This window comes from Tiliqua scincoides, chromosome 2, assembly GCF_035046505.1.
Source record: "Tiliqua scincoides isolate rTilSci1 chromosome 2, rTilSci1.hap2, whole genome shotgun sequence".
In the NCBI taxonomy this organism is placed as follows: Eukaryota; Metazoa; Chordata; class Lepidosauria; order Squamata; family Scincidae; genus Tiliqua; species Tiliqua scincoides.
In genome coordinates, this window is record NC_089822.1 from 125,017,159 (window position 1) to 125,030,032 (window position 12,874).

The 12,874-nt window shown below is 46.7% G+C and overlaps 1 pseudogene; it reads left to right on the forward strand.

Annotated features, from left to right (window-relative positions):
• The first annotated feature begins 832 nt into the window (after window positions 1-832).
• Window positions 833-946, forward strand: LOC136642515 (5S ribosomal RNA; annotated as a pseudogene).
• Window positions 947-12,874: the final 11,928 nt, after the last annotated feature.

The following is a 12,874-nucleotide window of genomic DNA, read 5'->3' on the forward strand; positions in this document are numbered from 1 at the left end:
GAATTGCAAGGACTTCAAGTCCCATTGAAGTCCGTGGGGCTTACTTCTGAATAGACATGCATAGCTCAGTTAATCACTGGGCATCTTTTTTGTTTTCTAACTAGCCCATGCTCCCAGAGATGCGAGTCTCCCACCATCAACAATTGTAATTCTCATGACCTAACAAACAAATCGACACCACCAGTCCATATTTGCTTCACTAGAGGCCTTTTTTTGCACGTTTGCTGACAGGCATTAGGTGATGCTTGGAAGTAGGTTCCAGAAGGTGGTGGTGGGCAAATGTTTCTGTGGCACCCCCAGTCCCCTGGAATACCCTCTACAAGGAGGCCAGGGATTCCCCCACACTCTACATTTTCAGGCATTTTGTCAAAACTTTACTTTTTAAAATAGTTTTTGTTGTTGGGTAAACCAGTCTGGTTTTGGTTGGCTATTGTTTTCAGGTTTGCGGCTGGCTTACTATTGTTTGATTTGACCAATTGTGTTTTATTATTGTATAACTGTTTTACAGTATATTGTCCATTCTTTGCTGTAAACTGCCGGAGACCTGTGGGAAACAAAGGACCACATGAATGCTTGACACCACAATCCTATGCATGTCTAGTCAAAAGTAACTCCCATTACGTTAAATGGGTTTACTCATGTGAAAAGGTGTGTAGCAATGCAGCTTCAGTTTTTTTTTTTTCTCAAAAGAGAAATGGACAAATTGCCAGTTTTCACATTTGTTATGAAGGCAATCTGCTCAAAAGGCACTGATATGAAAACCAAAAGGGAGGGTAACACACACAGTGCACTAGTACAGCACACAGAAAGGCCCAGGTTCAATTTCAGCAACACCAACTGTTACCCTGTATATGCCCAATCTCGTCTGATCTTGGAAGCTAAGCAGGGTCAGGCCTGGTTAGTACTTGGATGGGAGACCATCTGGGAATACTGGGTGCTGTAGGCTTATACCATAGTCTTTCGAGACTGAAGGTTGCCAACCAACCAGGGTGGGTTGGGAAAGGCATCCGTAAACCTGAAACAGTGGAGACCAAATGCCAATCAGTGCAGAGCAGCGGTACTCAAACTGGTAACCCACAACTCCTGTAAAGTTTCCCATCTCTTTAAGGGGTGGGGGAAGGGGTGAGGCAGCAACACGGGGCAAAGGGGGTGCTTGTACTTATGGAGGGCTTGCACAAGCAGCAGGAGGTGCGGGGAGCCCTGTGCAGCCCTCCACAAGGCTCCCCGAGGTTTAGAATGTTCAAAAAAAGCGAGTACAAACCACCTTGCCTTTTTGTAGTCTTCTAAGCCTAAGGGAGCCCTGCGCAGGGTTCTCCGCACCTGCTGCTTGAACAAGCCCTCCGTAAATATAAGCAGCCCCCTTTGCGACATGGTCCTGGGGATTGCGTCTCCCCTGCAAAGACTTACTTTGGGAGTAAAACTCCCAAAAAAGTTTGAGAACCACTGGTGTAGAGGAGATCATTTTGAACTAGATGGGCAAGGGGTTGGATTCTGCACAAGGCAGTTTCAGATGTTCCTATCGAAAATAACTAAGAACAGTTCATAGCTCGGACTCTTGATTCCATGCACAGTCAGGACTACAGAGATTAATTATGCTAAATGCTATGTACCGGTATGCTTTATAAAGCTACCAGCAGCGGGGCCATTTCTGCAGCAGCCCCAATCATACGAGACTCCCTTTGAAAGAAAATATTTCTTTATACATTTTGAAATTAGTCTGTGGAACTCCTTGCCACAGGATGTTGGCCTAGATGCCAACAAAAAGCGAGGCAGGCCATCGCGTGAGGCTTGTCTGCAGACGCGTGTGGCCTCTGGGAACCAAGTGCCTTGGGAACTAAGTGCCAGGTAAGGCACAAGAGTTTAGCATCTGGGCGAGGAGAAGGCAAGGAGACCTCTGAGTTTTGGAGAAGGAGAGGAGGAGGAACAGGAGGAGGAGGTAAGTGTACTCATTCTAACGCTTTGTCTTTCTAACTCCCTGTCTTCTAACCTTAACCTTACCTTTAAAGCAACCTTAAATCAAAATTGAAAGTTAGCACCTAAGGGAGGTACATAGGGCTACTCTGAGCAGGAGCAGAGTCCTACTCGTGAGTAAGAGCAGCGTCCTACTCGTGAGTAAGTGCCCAAGGGTCAGGCATTTAAATCAAAATTGAAATTTAGCTGCACCTAAGGTAGCACTTAATCGAAGGAAGGGAGGAGGATAAAGTGAAAAGCAGGTTTTCTACTTGTTTAAATTAAACCTATACTTAACCCAGGTTAAACCTAATCTAAGTTAGAACATAACCTAAACAGGTCAGTAAATTGGGACACAGGATCTAGAGAGCAATAAATAATTAAACAAACCCAAATAAAAACTAGCTTGAGGTTACAAAAACAGTCCAGCCTAAGAGAACAGAACTAGGAGGGAAAGGACCTAGGAAGGGCCAATTCCCAACCCATTAAGAGCCCCATTAGGCTAATCCAAGCAGTCCATTCAGGAGCCTGCAGAGTAGGTCACGCCCATCAGCAGCCATTTGCCTTCCTGAGCTTTTGTAAACTCACCTGGGAAGGCCAGCCCCCTTTCAATCAGGAAGGAAGGAGGGAGGAAGAGCCAGCCAGGAGTATAAAGCGAGGCAGGCCATCGCGTGAGGCTTGTCTGCAGACGCGTGTGGCCTCTGGGAACCAAGTGCCTTGGGAACTAAGTGCCAGGTAAGGCACAAGAGTTTAGCATCTGGGCGAGTTCAGCAGCAGGGCGAGGAGGCCAGGGCCCCATACACTGCCCTTCCTCTTCCCTTGAGAAGAGGGCTGCTATCCAGTGTACGGTTTTTAAAAGGACCCCTAAATAAAACAACAACAACAACAACAAAAAAGCTATGCAGTCAGACAGCCAGCAGCAGAGTGGGGGCTATCCAGTGTTCTGCATCGAGTGCCACATGTATGATTATATGCCTCTGGGGCATAAGTCATGGGTGTGTCCTCGGTGCAAGGAGCTCCAGGCTCTCAGGGAACGCGTCCGCTCCCTTGAAGCCTTGGTGGCCGACCTGGAGAAGCGCAGGCAGCCAGAGGAGGACCGTGGGGAGACTTCCGGGGACGATCAGGCTTCGTCCCAACCTCAGGCGTGCAGCTCCTCGGCTGCCCGGGTGGGAAGTCTCGGGACTGGAGGACGTCATCCTGGAGAGGAGGGAAACAATCCCCTAGGGGGGATCCCTTCTCCAGGGGATGGGCCCGTATCCGAGCGCACTCGGGATACTCCTCGGCGGGAGGGGGGTCGGGGGCTTCTTGTAGTGGGGGATTCGATTATTAGAAACATAGAGAGGGGGGTTTGCGACGGATGTGAGGACCGCATGGTGACTTGCCTGCCTGGTGCGAAGGTTGCGGACATCACTTCTCGTCTAGACAGGCTAGTAGACAGTGCTGGGGGAGAGGTAGCGGCTGTGGTGCATGTCGGCACCAACGACGTGGGCAAGTGTAGCTGGGAGGTCCTGGAGGCCAAATTTAGGCTTTTAGGCAGGAAGCTGAAAGCCAGGACCTCAAAGGTAGCGTTCTGTGAAGTGCTACCTGTTCCACGCGCAGGGCCAGCTAGGCAGGCGGAGATCAGGGGTCTCAATGCGTGGATGAGACGGTGGTGTAGGGAGGAGGGGTTTAGATTCGTTAGGCACTGGGGAACGTTTTGGGACAAGCGGGGCCTGTACAAGAGGGACGGGCTCCATTTGAACCAGAATGGAACCAGACTGCTGGCGCATAACATTAAAAAGGTGGCAGAGCAGCTTTTAAACTGATCCCTGGGGGAAGGCCGACAGGAGCCGAGGGGCATCCGGTTCGGGACTCCTCATCCCTATGGGATGAGGATGGGGAGGTTAGAGAACAACAAGACAAAGGCAGGGTAGGAGAAGAAATTGGGAAAGGTAGGGTGATGGGATGTGATAGACGGTTTGGCACAATGAGAGGATGCGGGGACAAAGGAGCGAATAAGCAGCCCATCCTGGGGCATTCCGTGTATAAATGCTTTTATGCAAATGCCCGAAGTCTACGAGCAAAGGTGGGAGAACTGGAATGTCTGGTGACAAGGGAAAATATTGACATAGTGGGCATAACGGAAACCTGGTGGAATGCGGAGAATCAGTGGGATACCGCAATCCCGGGCTATAAACTCTACAGGAGGGACAGGCAGGGGCGTGTTGGAGGTGGGGTGGCCCTTTATGTTAAGGAAGGGATAGAATCCAGCAAAGTAGAGATTGAAGGTGGGTCCGACTCCACCGTAGAATCTCTGTGGGTTAAATTACCAGGCTTGTGCAGCGATGTAATACTGGGGGCGTGCTATCGTCCTCCAGACCAGAAATCTGATGGGGACCTTGAAATGAGGAAACAGATCAGGGAGGTGACAAGGAAGGACAGGGTTGTAATCATGGGGGACTTCAATTATCCTCATATTGACTGGGTCAATTTGTGTTCTGGTCACGATAAGGAAACCGGATTTCTTGACGTGCTGAATGACTGTGGCTTAGATCAGCTAGTCAAGGAGCCCACCAGAGGACAGGTGACTCTGGATTTAATATTGTGCGGTACGCAGGACCTGGTTAGAGATGTAAACGTTACTGAGCCATTGGGGAACAGTGATCATGCTGCGATCCGTTTTGATGTGCACGTTGGGGGAAGAATACCAAGCAAATCTCTAACAAAAACCCTTGACTTCCGACGGGCGGACTTCCCTCAAATGAGGAGGCTGGTTAGAAGGAGGTTGAAAGGGAGGGTAAAAAGAGTCCAGTCTCTCCAGAGTGCATGGAGGCTGCTTAAAACAACAGTAATAGAGGCCCAGCAGAGGTGTATACCGCAAAGAAAGAAGGGTTCCACTAAATCCAGGAGGGTGCCCGCATGGCTAACCAGCCAAGTTAGAGAGGCTGTGAAGGGCAAGGAAGCTTCCTTCCGTAAATGGAAGTCTTGCCCTAATGAAGAGAATAAAAAGGAACATAAACTGTGGCAAAAGAAATGTAAGAAGGTGATAGGGGAGGCCAAGCGAGACTATGAGGAACGCATGGCCAGCAACATTAAGGGGAATAATAAAAGCTTCTTCAAATATGTTAGAAGCAGGAAACCCGCCAGAGAAGCGGTTGGCCCTCTGGATGGTGAGGGAGGGAAAGGGGAGATAAAAGGAGACTTAGAGATGGCAGAGAAATTAAATGAGTTCTTTGCATCTGTCTTCACGGCAGAAGACCTCGGGCAGATACCGCTGCCCGAACGGCCCCTCCTAACCGAGGAGTTAAGTCAGATAGAGGTTAAAAGAGAAGATGTTTCAGACCTCATTGATAAATTAAAGATCAATAAGTCACCGGGCCCTGATGGCATACACCCAAGGGTTATTAAGGAATTGAAGAATGAAGTTGCAGATCTCTTGACTAAGGTATGCAACTTGTCCCTCAAAACGGCCACGGTACCAGAAGATTGGAGGATAGCAAATGTCACGCCTATTTTTAAAAAGGGAAAGAGGGGGGACCCGGGAAACTATAGGCCGGTCAGCCTAACATCCATACCGGGTAAGATGGTGGAATGCCTCATCAAAGATAGGATCTCAAAACACATAGATGAACAGGCCTTGCTGAGGGAGAGTCAGCATGGCTTCTGTAAGGGTAAGTCTTGCCTCACGAACCTTATAGAATTCTTTGAAAAGGTCAACAGGCATGTGGATGCGGGAGAACCCGTGGACATTATATATCTGGACTTTCAGAAGGCATTTGACACGGTCCCTCACCAAAGGCTACTGAAAAAACTCCACAGTCAGGGAATTAGAGGACAGGTCCTCTTGTGGATTGAGAACTGGTTGGAGGCCAGGAAGCAGAGAGTGGGTGTCAATGGGCAATTTTCACAATGGAGAGAGGTGAAAAGCGGTGTGCCCCAAGGATCTGTCCTGGGACCGGTGCTTTTCAACCTCTTCATAAATGACCTGGAGACAGGGTTGAGCAGTGAAGTGGCTAAGTTTGCAGATGACACCAAACTTTTCCGAGTGGTAAAGACCAGAAGTGATTGTGAGGAGCTCCAGAAGGATCTCTCCAGACTGGCAGAATGGGCAGCAAAATGGCAGATGCGCTTCAATGTCAGTAAGTGTAAAGTCATGCACATTGGGGCAAAAAATCAAAACTTTAGATATAGGCTGATGGGTTCTGAGCTGTCTGTGACAGATCAGGAGAGAGATCTTGGGGTGGTGGTGGACAGGTCGATGAAAGTGTCGACCCAATGTGCGGCGGCAGTGAAGAAGGCCAATTCTATGCTTGGGATCATTAGGAAGGGTATTGAGAACAAAACGGCTAATATTATAATGCCGTTGTACAAATCGATGGTAAGGCCACACCTGGAGTATTGTGTCCAGTTCTGGTCGCCGCATCTCAAAAAAGACATAGTGGAAATGGAAAAGGTGCAAAAGAGAGCGACTAAGCTGATTACGGGGCTGGGGCACCTTCCTTATGAGGAAAGGCTACGGCGTTTGGGCCTCTTCAGCCTAGAAAAGAGACGCTTGAGGGGGGACATGATTGAGACATACAAAATTATGCAGGGGATGGACAGAGTGGATAGGGAGATGCTCTTTACACTCTCACATAATACCAGAACCAGGGGACATCCACTAAAATTGAGTGTTGGGCGGGTTAGGACAGACAAAAGAAAATATTTCTTTACTCAGCGCGTGGTCAGTCTGTGGAACTCCTTGCCACAGGATGTGGTGCTGGCGTCTAGCCTAGACGCCTTTAAAAGGGGATTGGACGAGTTTCTGGAGGAAAAATCCATTATGGGGTACAAGCCATGATGTGTATGCGCAACCTCCTGATTTTAGGAATGGGTTAAGTCAGAATGCCAGATGTAGGGGAGAGCACCAGGACGAGGTCTCTTGTTATCTGGTGTGCTCCCTGGGGCATTTGGTGGGCCGCTGTGAGATACAGGAAGCTGGACTAGATGGGCCTATGGCCTGATCCAGTGGGGCTGTTCTTATGTTCTTATGTTCTTATGTAAAAAGGGATTGGACAAATTTTTGGACGAAACGTCCATCACAGGTTACAAGCTGTGATTGGTATGTGCAACTTCCTGATTTTAGAAGTGATGTTCGTCCATCGTTTTCGAAGACCTTGACATCTAATGGGTTGTGGACAGTCCACGGTGTGTCCGCAGGTCGATACGAGCACGGAATGTTCTGCCACATGTCGGGCAGATATGCGGAGGCACCACTGTTGCAGCATTTGCAGCTCTGGCTTTCCGGAGTGCACACTTCTCTTGTGCTACGGTTGTCCTTTTGGCTTCAGATGCCTGACAGCCTTGGTGGATCAGCGTGCGCCATGTCAATCGGTCTTGTGCCAGGATTTCCCAGGTGGTGGTGTCAATATCAAGGGACTTGAGAGAGGCTTTCAGTGTGTCTTTATATCGCTTTTTTTGTCCCCCGTGCGATCACTTTCCTTGAGACAGCTCACCATAAAAGAGCTGTTTAGGGATGTGGTGGTCTGGCATCCTTACAACATGACCTGCCCAGCATGTCTGCGCTTTCATCAGCAAGGTGTGAACCGTCCTGCTCTGGAGAGGACTTCTGTATCTGGCACCCTGTCCTACCACCGAATCCTCAGAAGTCTGCGGAGGCAAGTCATGTGGAAGTCGTTCAGTTGCCTAGCGTGCCTCCTGTATACAGTCCAAGTCTCACTGGCATACAGCAGTTAGCACAACTGCTCAGTAGACTTTAAGCTTTGTAGCAAGGCTTATTCCATGGGGATTCCACATGTTGGTAAGCAGTCTGCCAAATGCAGAACTTGCCTTGGCGATTGCCTTGGTAGATTAGAAGTAATGTACCTCAGAATACCAGATATGAAGGAGTGGCATCAGGATGCAGGTGTCTTTGTCTTGTGTGCTCCCTGAGGCATCTGGTGGGCCACTGTGAGATACAGGAAGCTGGATGGGCCTTTGGCCTGATCCAGTGAGGCTCTTCTTATGTTCAAGGTTGTACTACCTCTGTGGGCCTTTGAAAAGCAAGTAAAAACTTTTGGTTTGTTTCCAATGCCTATGAAAATTAAGACCCAATAACTGACTATTCTTACATTTTTGCTTGACAATATCCTTGCTGGTTTTTTGGGGAGAGGGAGGATCACCGTTTCTATTGTTCTTTAACTAGAATAAAACGAGAACTTGTTTAAAGCAGAGTTTTAAAATTCTAGTTATACTGTTTTTATTTCTTGTTTTGATGTCACAAACAGCTCCAACATATTTTTATGAAGAGTGATCAAAATATTTTTCTTCACTTCTGTCTTACACACCCAAACCGGCTATATCATCCCTCTAGATTCACCAGTCTCTCAGATTTGGAAGGAATTCAATTCAACTTTCTGACATGCTCTGACCAACTAAGTCAAGAATATCTCTGCCAGAGAGGATGAGTTGGCTCAGGATTCTCTGTACAGTCCCGTGTGTCTAATATATAGCTGTGGAGTAAAACTTCTTTGAAGCACTTTGTTCTCTAGCTCACAAATCTTAAGATTTAATCTCTTAGGGCCCAATCCTATCCAACTTTCCAGCCATGCCAATCGGGTGTGTGCTGCATCCTGTGGTGGGAGGGTAGTTATGGAGGCCTCCTCAAAGTAAGGGAACATTTGTTCCCTTACCTCCAGGCTGCACTGTAGCTGCTCTGGCACTGGAAAGCTGTATAGGATTGGGCTCTTGGTTGTCGATCTTGCCACCAGTCTTTGCAAGTACAGAAGCCATTCAATCCAGAGGAAGTACTATCATTTTAATGTGGAGGGAGAAGTACACAGCCAAAGTATAGGTTAGGTTCCAGGAGTCTGTATTTCAGTTGAAATGTATTTTAAGTGGCAACATCCAGTTCTTGCTGGCCCACCACTCTTATGCCTGCACAAAAGAACTACTGAAGATCATGATGAGTGGGCACGAAAGCACCAATGCAGCAATCCATAACTGGGATGTCTGTAACTTGGACATACTTCATATACTACTACAGCACCTACTTCTACCTTGCAAACAGGTGACATTTTTTTTCCTGCTTTTTTAAAGAAAAACCTCTTTTTACTGAAATCTCCTAGTAGCAGCCAAACCAATACTGGAAAAGTCAAGAATATCTCTTGACTAAAGACAAGCATACTGAAAGACAAGCATACTACCTTAAATACTCACCTATAAGTAGAGAAATTTCTGCCAATAAATCAAGTGTAAATAATCTCAATTAATCTTCGGGTTACTTAGGGCTATTCAGGCAGGTAGGAGAAGCCCAGAGGAGAGCAAGAGGACAATGTAGAGATAATTAGAGGGCTATTTATCTCCAAGGCAACCAGAGCATTAGTCTCTGCAAGCTGCAGCCAAAGTTAACCCATTCACTCCTTCCTCCTGAGAAAAACGTAAGCCAGAGCTCAAGGCTTCCATTTAAATCAAGATTCCATTTAAATCTTGTTCTCTTTGACAGGAGCACATCCAACCCTTCTGCACCGTATTTCAAATGTTTGGCAGAAGTCTGGTTTTTAAAACATCAGGATGTAATCCTCATTTCCATCTGAAACAAAGACCAAGGCTACAATTCAGTGCTCCATTACTTAAGAACACCACCCATGGAAAACAATGGGCCTACTTCTGAGTAAATCAAGCTGCAACTCTGTAGCTATGCTTGCTTATGCTCAGTACTTGTTGCTTTTCTCTCTGCTGTAAACTGAATTGCACACTCCCAGTTATGTGAACCCCTTTTGGAACAGGGAGTCATTAGTAGTTTGATTTTCTCTGTAAACCACTTTATGAACTTTTCACTGAAAACTGGTATATAAATATTGTTAATAAATATGTAGTATGTTATATGTAGAGCCTCTGGCTTAACACACCAGGCATCTTAAAGAAGGATTTGGTTAATGGTTCTACTGGCGTTGCTGGGGGGGTGCGGGCCGCACCGGGTGGGTGACACGCTAACATCGCGGCTTTAGGGCCTACCGCACCACACCATACACTGTTGGATGTGGAAGCCCCTGCGGAGTGCAATGCAAAAAACAGAATTGAAATCGCACCTTTTGTTCAAATGTTATGGCCAAAAAACCAGAAAAAAAAAATTCATGGATCCCTATGGAAAGTGAAAGTGAGCCAAATCGAGCATTTACTCGTGAGTAGGTGCACTTGACATAGTCTGTCGGAAAGGGCAGGCTGAGAGGAATCCAACGACACCTGAATGGTCCTGATCTAATAAATGCAGCCCCAAAAAACACCCGAGAAGGAGGTCCCTGCCTCCCAGCTGCCCTATTGAGCTCTATGGAAAGCAAAGCAGCCTCACGGTCACGTTTATTTGTGAGTAGGCAGACAGCCTTGGCTGGTGGTCAGGCCAGGCGAAGGAGAATGTGAGGATACCAGAATGGTTCCAATCCGATGGAGCTGCTCCAGAAGGCAGCCTCCCCCCCCCCCCAAAAGGACCAAAAAGAGGCTTCAGCTGGTAAGGGGAAGTTTTCTATTTTGCACTTGAAAAGCCAGGTGGGTCTTTATCTTGATGTGCCTGAAATAGAAGAAGTTTAAACTGGGCACTGGGGAGGACTGGAAATCTCACGGATTCTTTTTGGGGGGGTGTTATTGCAGGCTGACTACAGAGTAAGCTCCGTTGACCGCTATGGGACTTACTTCAGAGTAGACATGCATAGGAGTGGGCTCACAGGCTGCAATCCTACCCACACTTTCCTGAGAGTAAGCCCCATTGACCACAATATGACTTAATTGAGAGTAGATTCACTTGGTGGAACAGGACTGGCTCCCCCTTATTTAATTTAATTTTAATTTAATTATTTGTAATTATTTATTTTAATTTTCCTGATGATGTCACTTCCGGCCATGACATCACTTCCAATGGGTCCTGGACAGATTGTCATTCTAAAAAGTGGGTCCCACTCCTAAAAGTTTGAGAACTGCTGCAATAAGGTGTTAGTAAGTTGACACGGATGGGTGTGTGTGTGTGACTCTACAAGTTTTCAAAATCACTAAAATCAGAATTTGGAGGAATAACACCATCATGTTATATATATCAATCAATGCATAATTTCATGCAGAATGCAATGAAACAAACCACATTGAAATATCTGTGTTCTAACAAAAGGTACAGCCAAATAACCAGTGGGGGCGGGGCGATGGTACATTACCATGCCCACCACCTGGGGCGTTGCCCCACCCACTGCATGGGGTGCCACGCAGGCCTCCCACACCGGGTGACGCGAATCCTAGTGACGCCACTGACTGGTATGTTGTTTACAGTGCACTTACTCTGATGCTTGCAAAAAAGTTTTGAAGACCAGAATTTAAAAAGTTAATAAATAAAAATGTATCTTACGATCTTTTACTACATTTTGAATAGTGACTGTACAGTTCTTAGGTAACAATTACTGGTAAGTTATTTTTCAGGATCTGACCTCGGATAAAACCAGACAAAATTATAGTCAGTCACCCCCCTTGACGTTTCCAAGGGGCATAGAAAATTCCATGATTTTTGGCTCAAAACCTGCCCTTGACTTATCTGTGAGATTGACTTATATTCGAGTATCTCTGGTACTTTTATATATGGTGAAATTGAAGGTTCTGTGACTTCTTTTCACAGAATACCTGTGAAAATCCTATTTGAAAAAAAATGGTGGTTTATAACTAGCCTGCCTATGTAAACCGTCTTGAACCTGTATAAAAATGAATGAAGGTGGCATATCAATCAATCTCTGGCTAACATATATTTGGGACATGGCAAATGTGAAGAAACTATTGTATGTGCTTAGAACTTTCATGCAATACTGTTCTCTTAATTGATGTGTTCTTTCTGTAACCAATATCATTTTTTTCTCAAGAAATAAGTATATTAGCCAGAACGAGATGGAAAAACCCACATATACTTACCATCCTGTTGCTAATGATCAGAAAAGCCAAATACCAGCTTAATAATTAATACCGTCAGTTCTCTATAGGTAAATTTGCTATCTGTGAATTTGCTTATCTGTGAGGGGCACAACTGCCACCTGCCTCTCATTCTTGCTATCCGGTAATACTGTGCGGGTGCTTTCGGGGCAAGAGGGGCTTAGAATAGCTATGAGCAGGCATGCAGGGACAAGAGAAGTTGAAGGAGGAGGCGGCAGTGGCCACCTCCAGAGCAGAAGGCAGTGCTAGTGTGGTGCAGGGGACAGAGGAAGAGACACCTGTACAATATAAGGCAGAAGGAGGAGAGGGTTCTGGTAATTTCATTCAGCCAATTATAATCATTTTTTAGAAAGTTATGAGGATTGGGTCAATTTTATGCATCAAATGGGCATTGGTATCGGCCCATCTTGGGCACCATCTTGGGACTTCAGCTGAACCTTCACGACCCTGGCAATGATGAGAGTCCAATGATGAGAGGTCTCTGGAAGGCTACATGAACGCTGCTCTGGGGCTGAGGCAAGCCCATGGAAGGAGTGAAGAGACAGATGGAGGAAGAGGATGGGTGAAGCAATCTCCTCTCCACTGCCGAACTTTGAGGCCCCACTTTTGGGCCAGCAACCTTCAATGAGTCAAGCCAACACAAAGGAGGAAGCATCAGATGGTGGAGATGTTGATGAGCCCTCACCATCACTCAGCCCCACAGACTTCAAGGTACGATTCAGGTTCATCAAGTTCAGAGAGTGTATGGTGAAGATGGTCCCCTGGAGCCTAACCCTGTTTTCCCCATAGGTTCAGTGAATCAGTATCTGGTAATTCGATATCCATTAGTTTTTCCAAGAACCTAACCCTAGTGGATAACAAGAGCTGACTGTACCAGTTTAATATCTCAGCTGCCCACCCTGTACTAGACAATATCTTCAACACTGACATCCTCCACCCCTAAGGAACGTGCCTGGACCGGGTTAAAGGATAATGCTGCCCATCCATGAGGCCTCTACACATTCCAAAC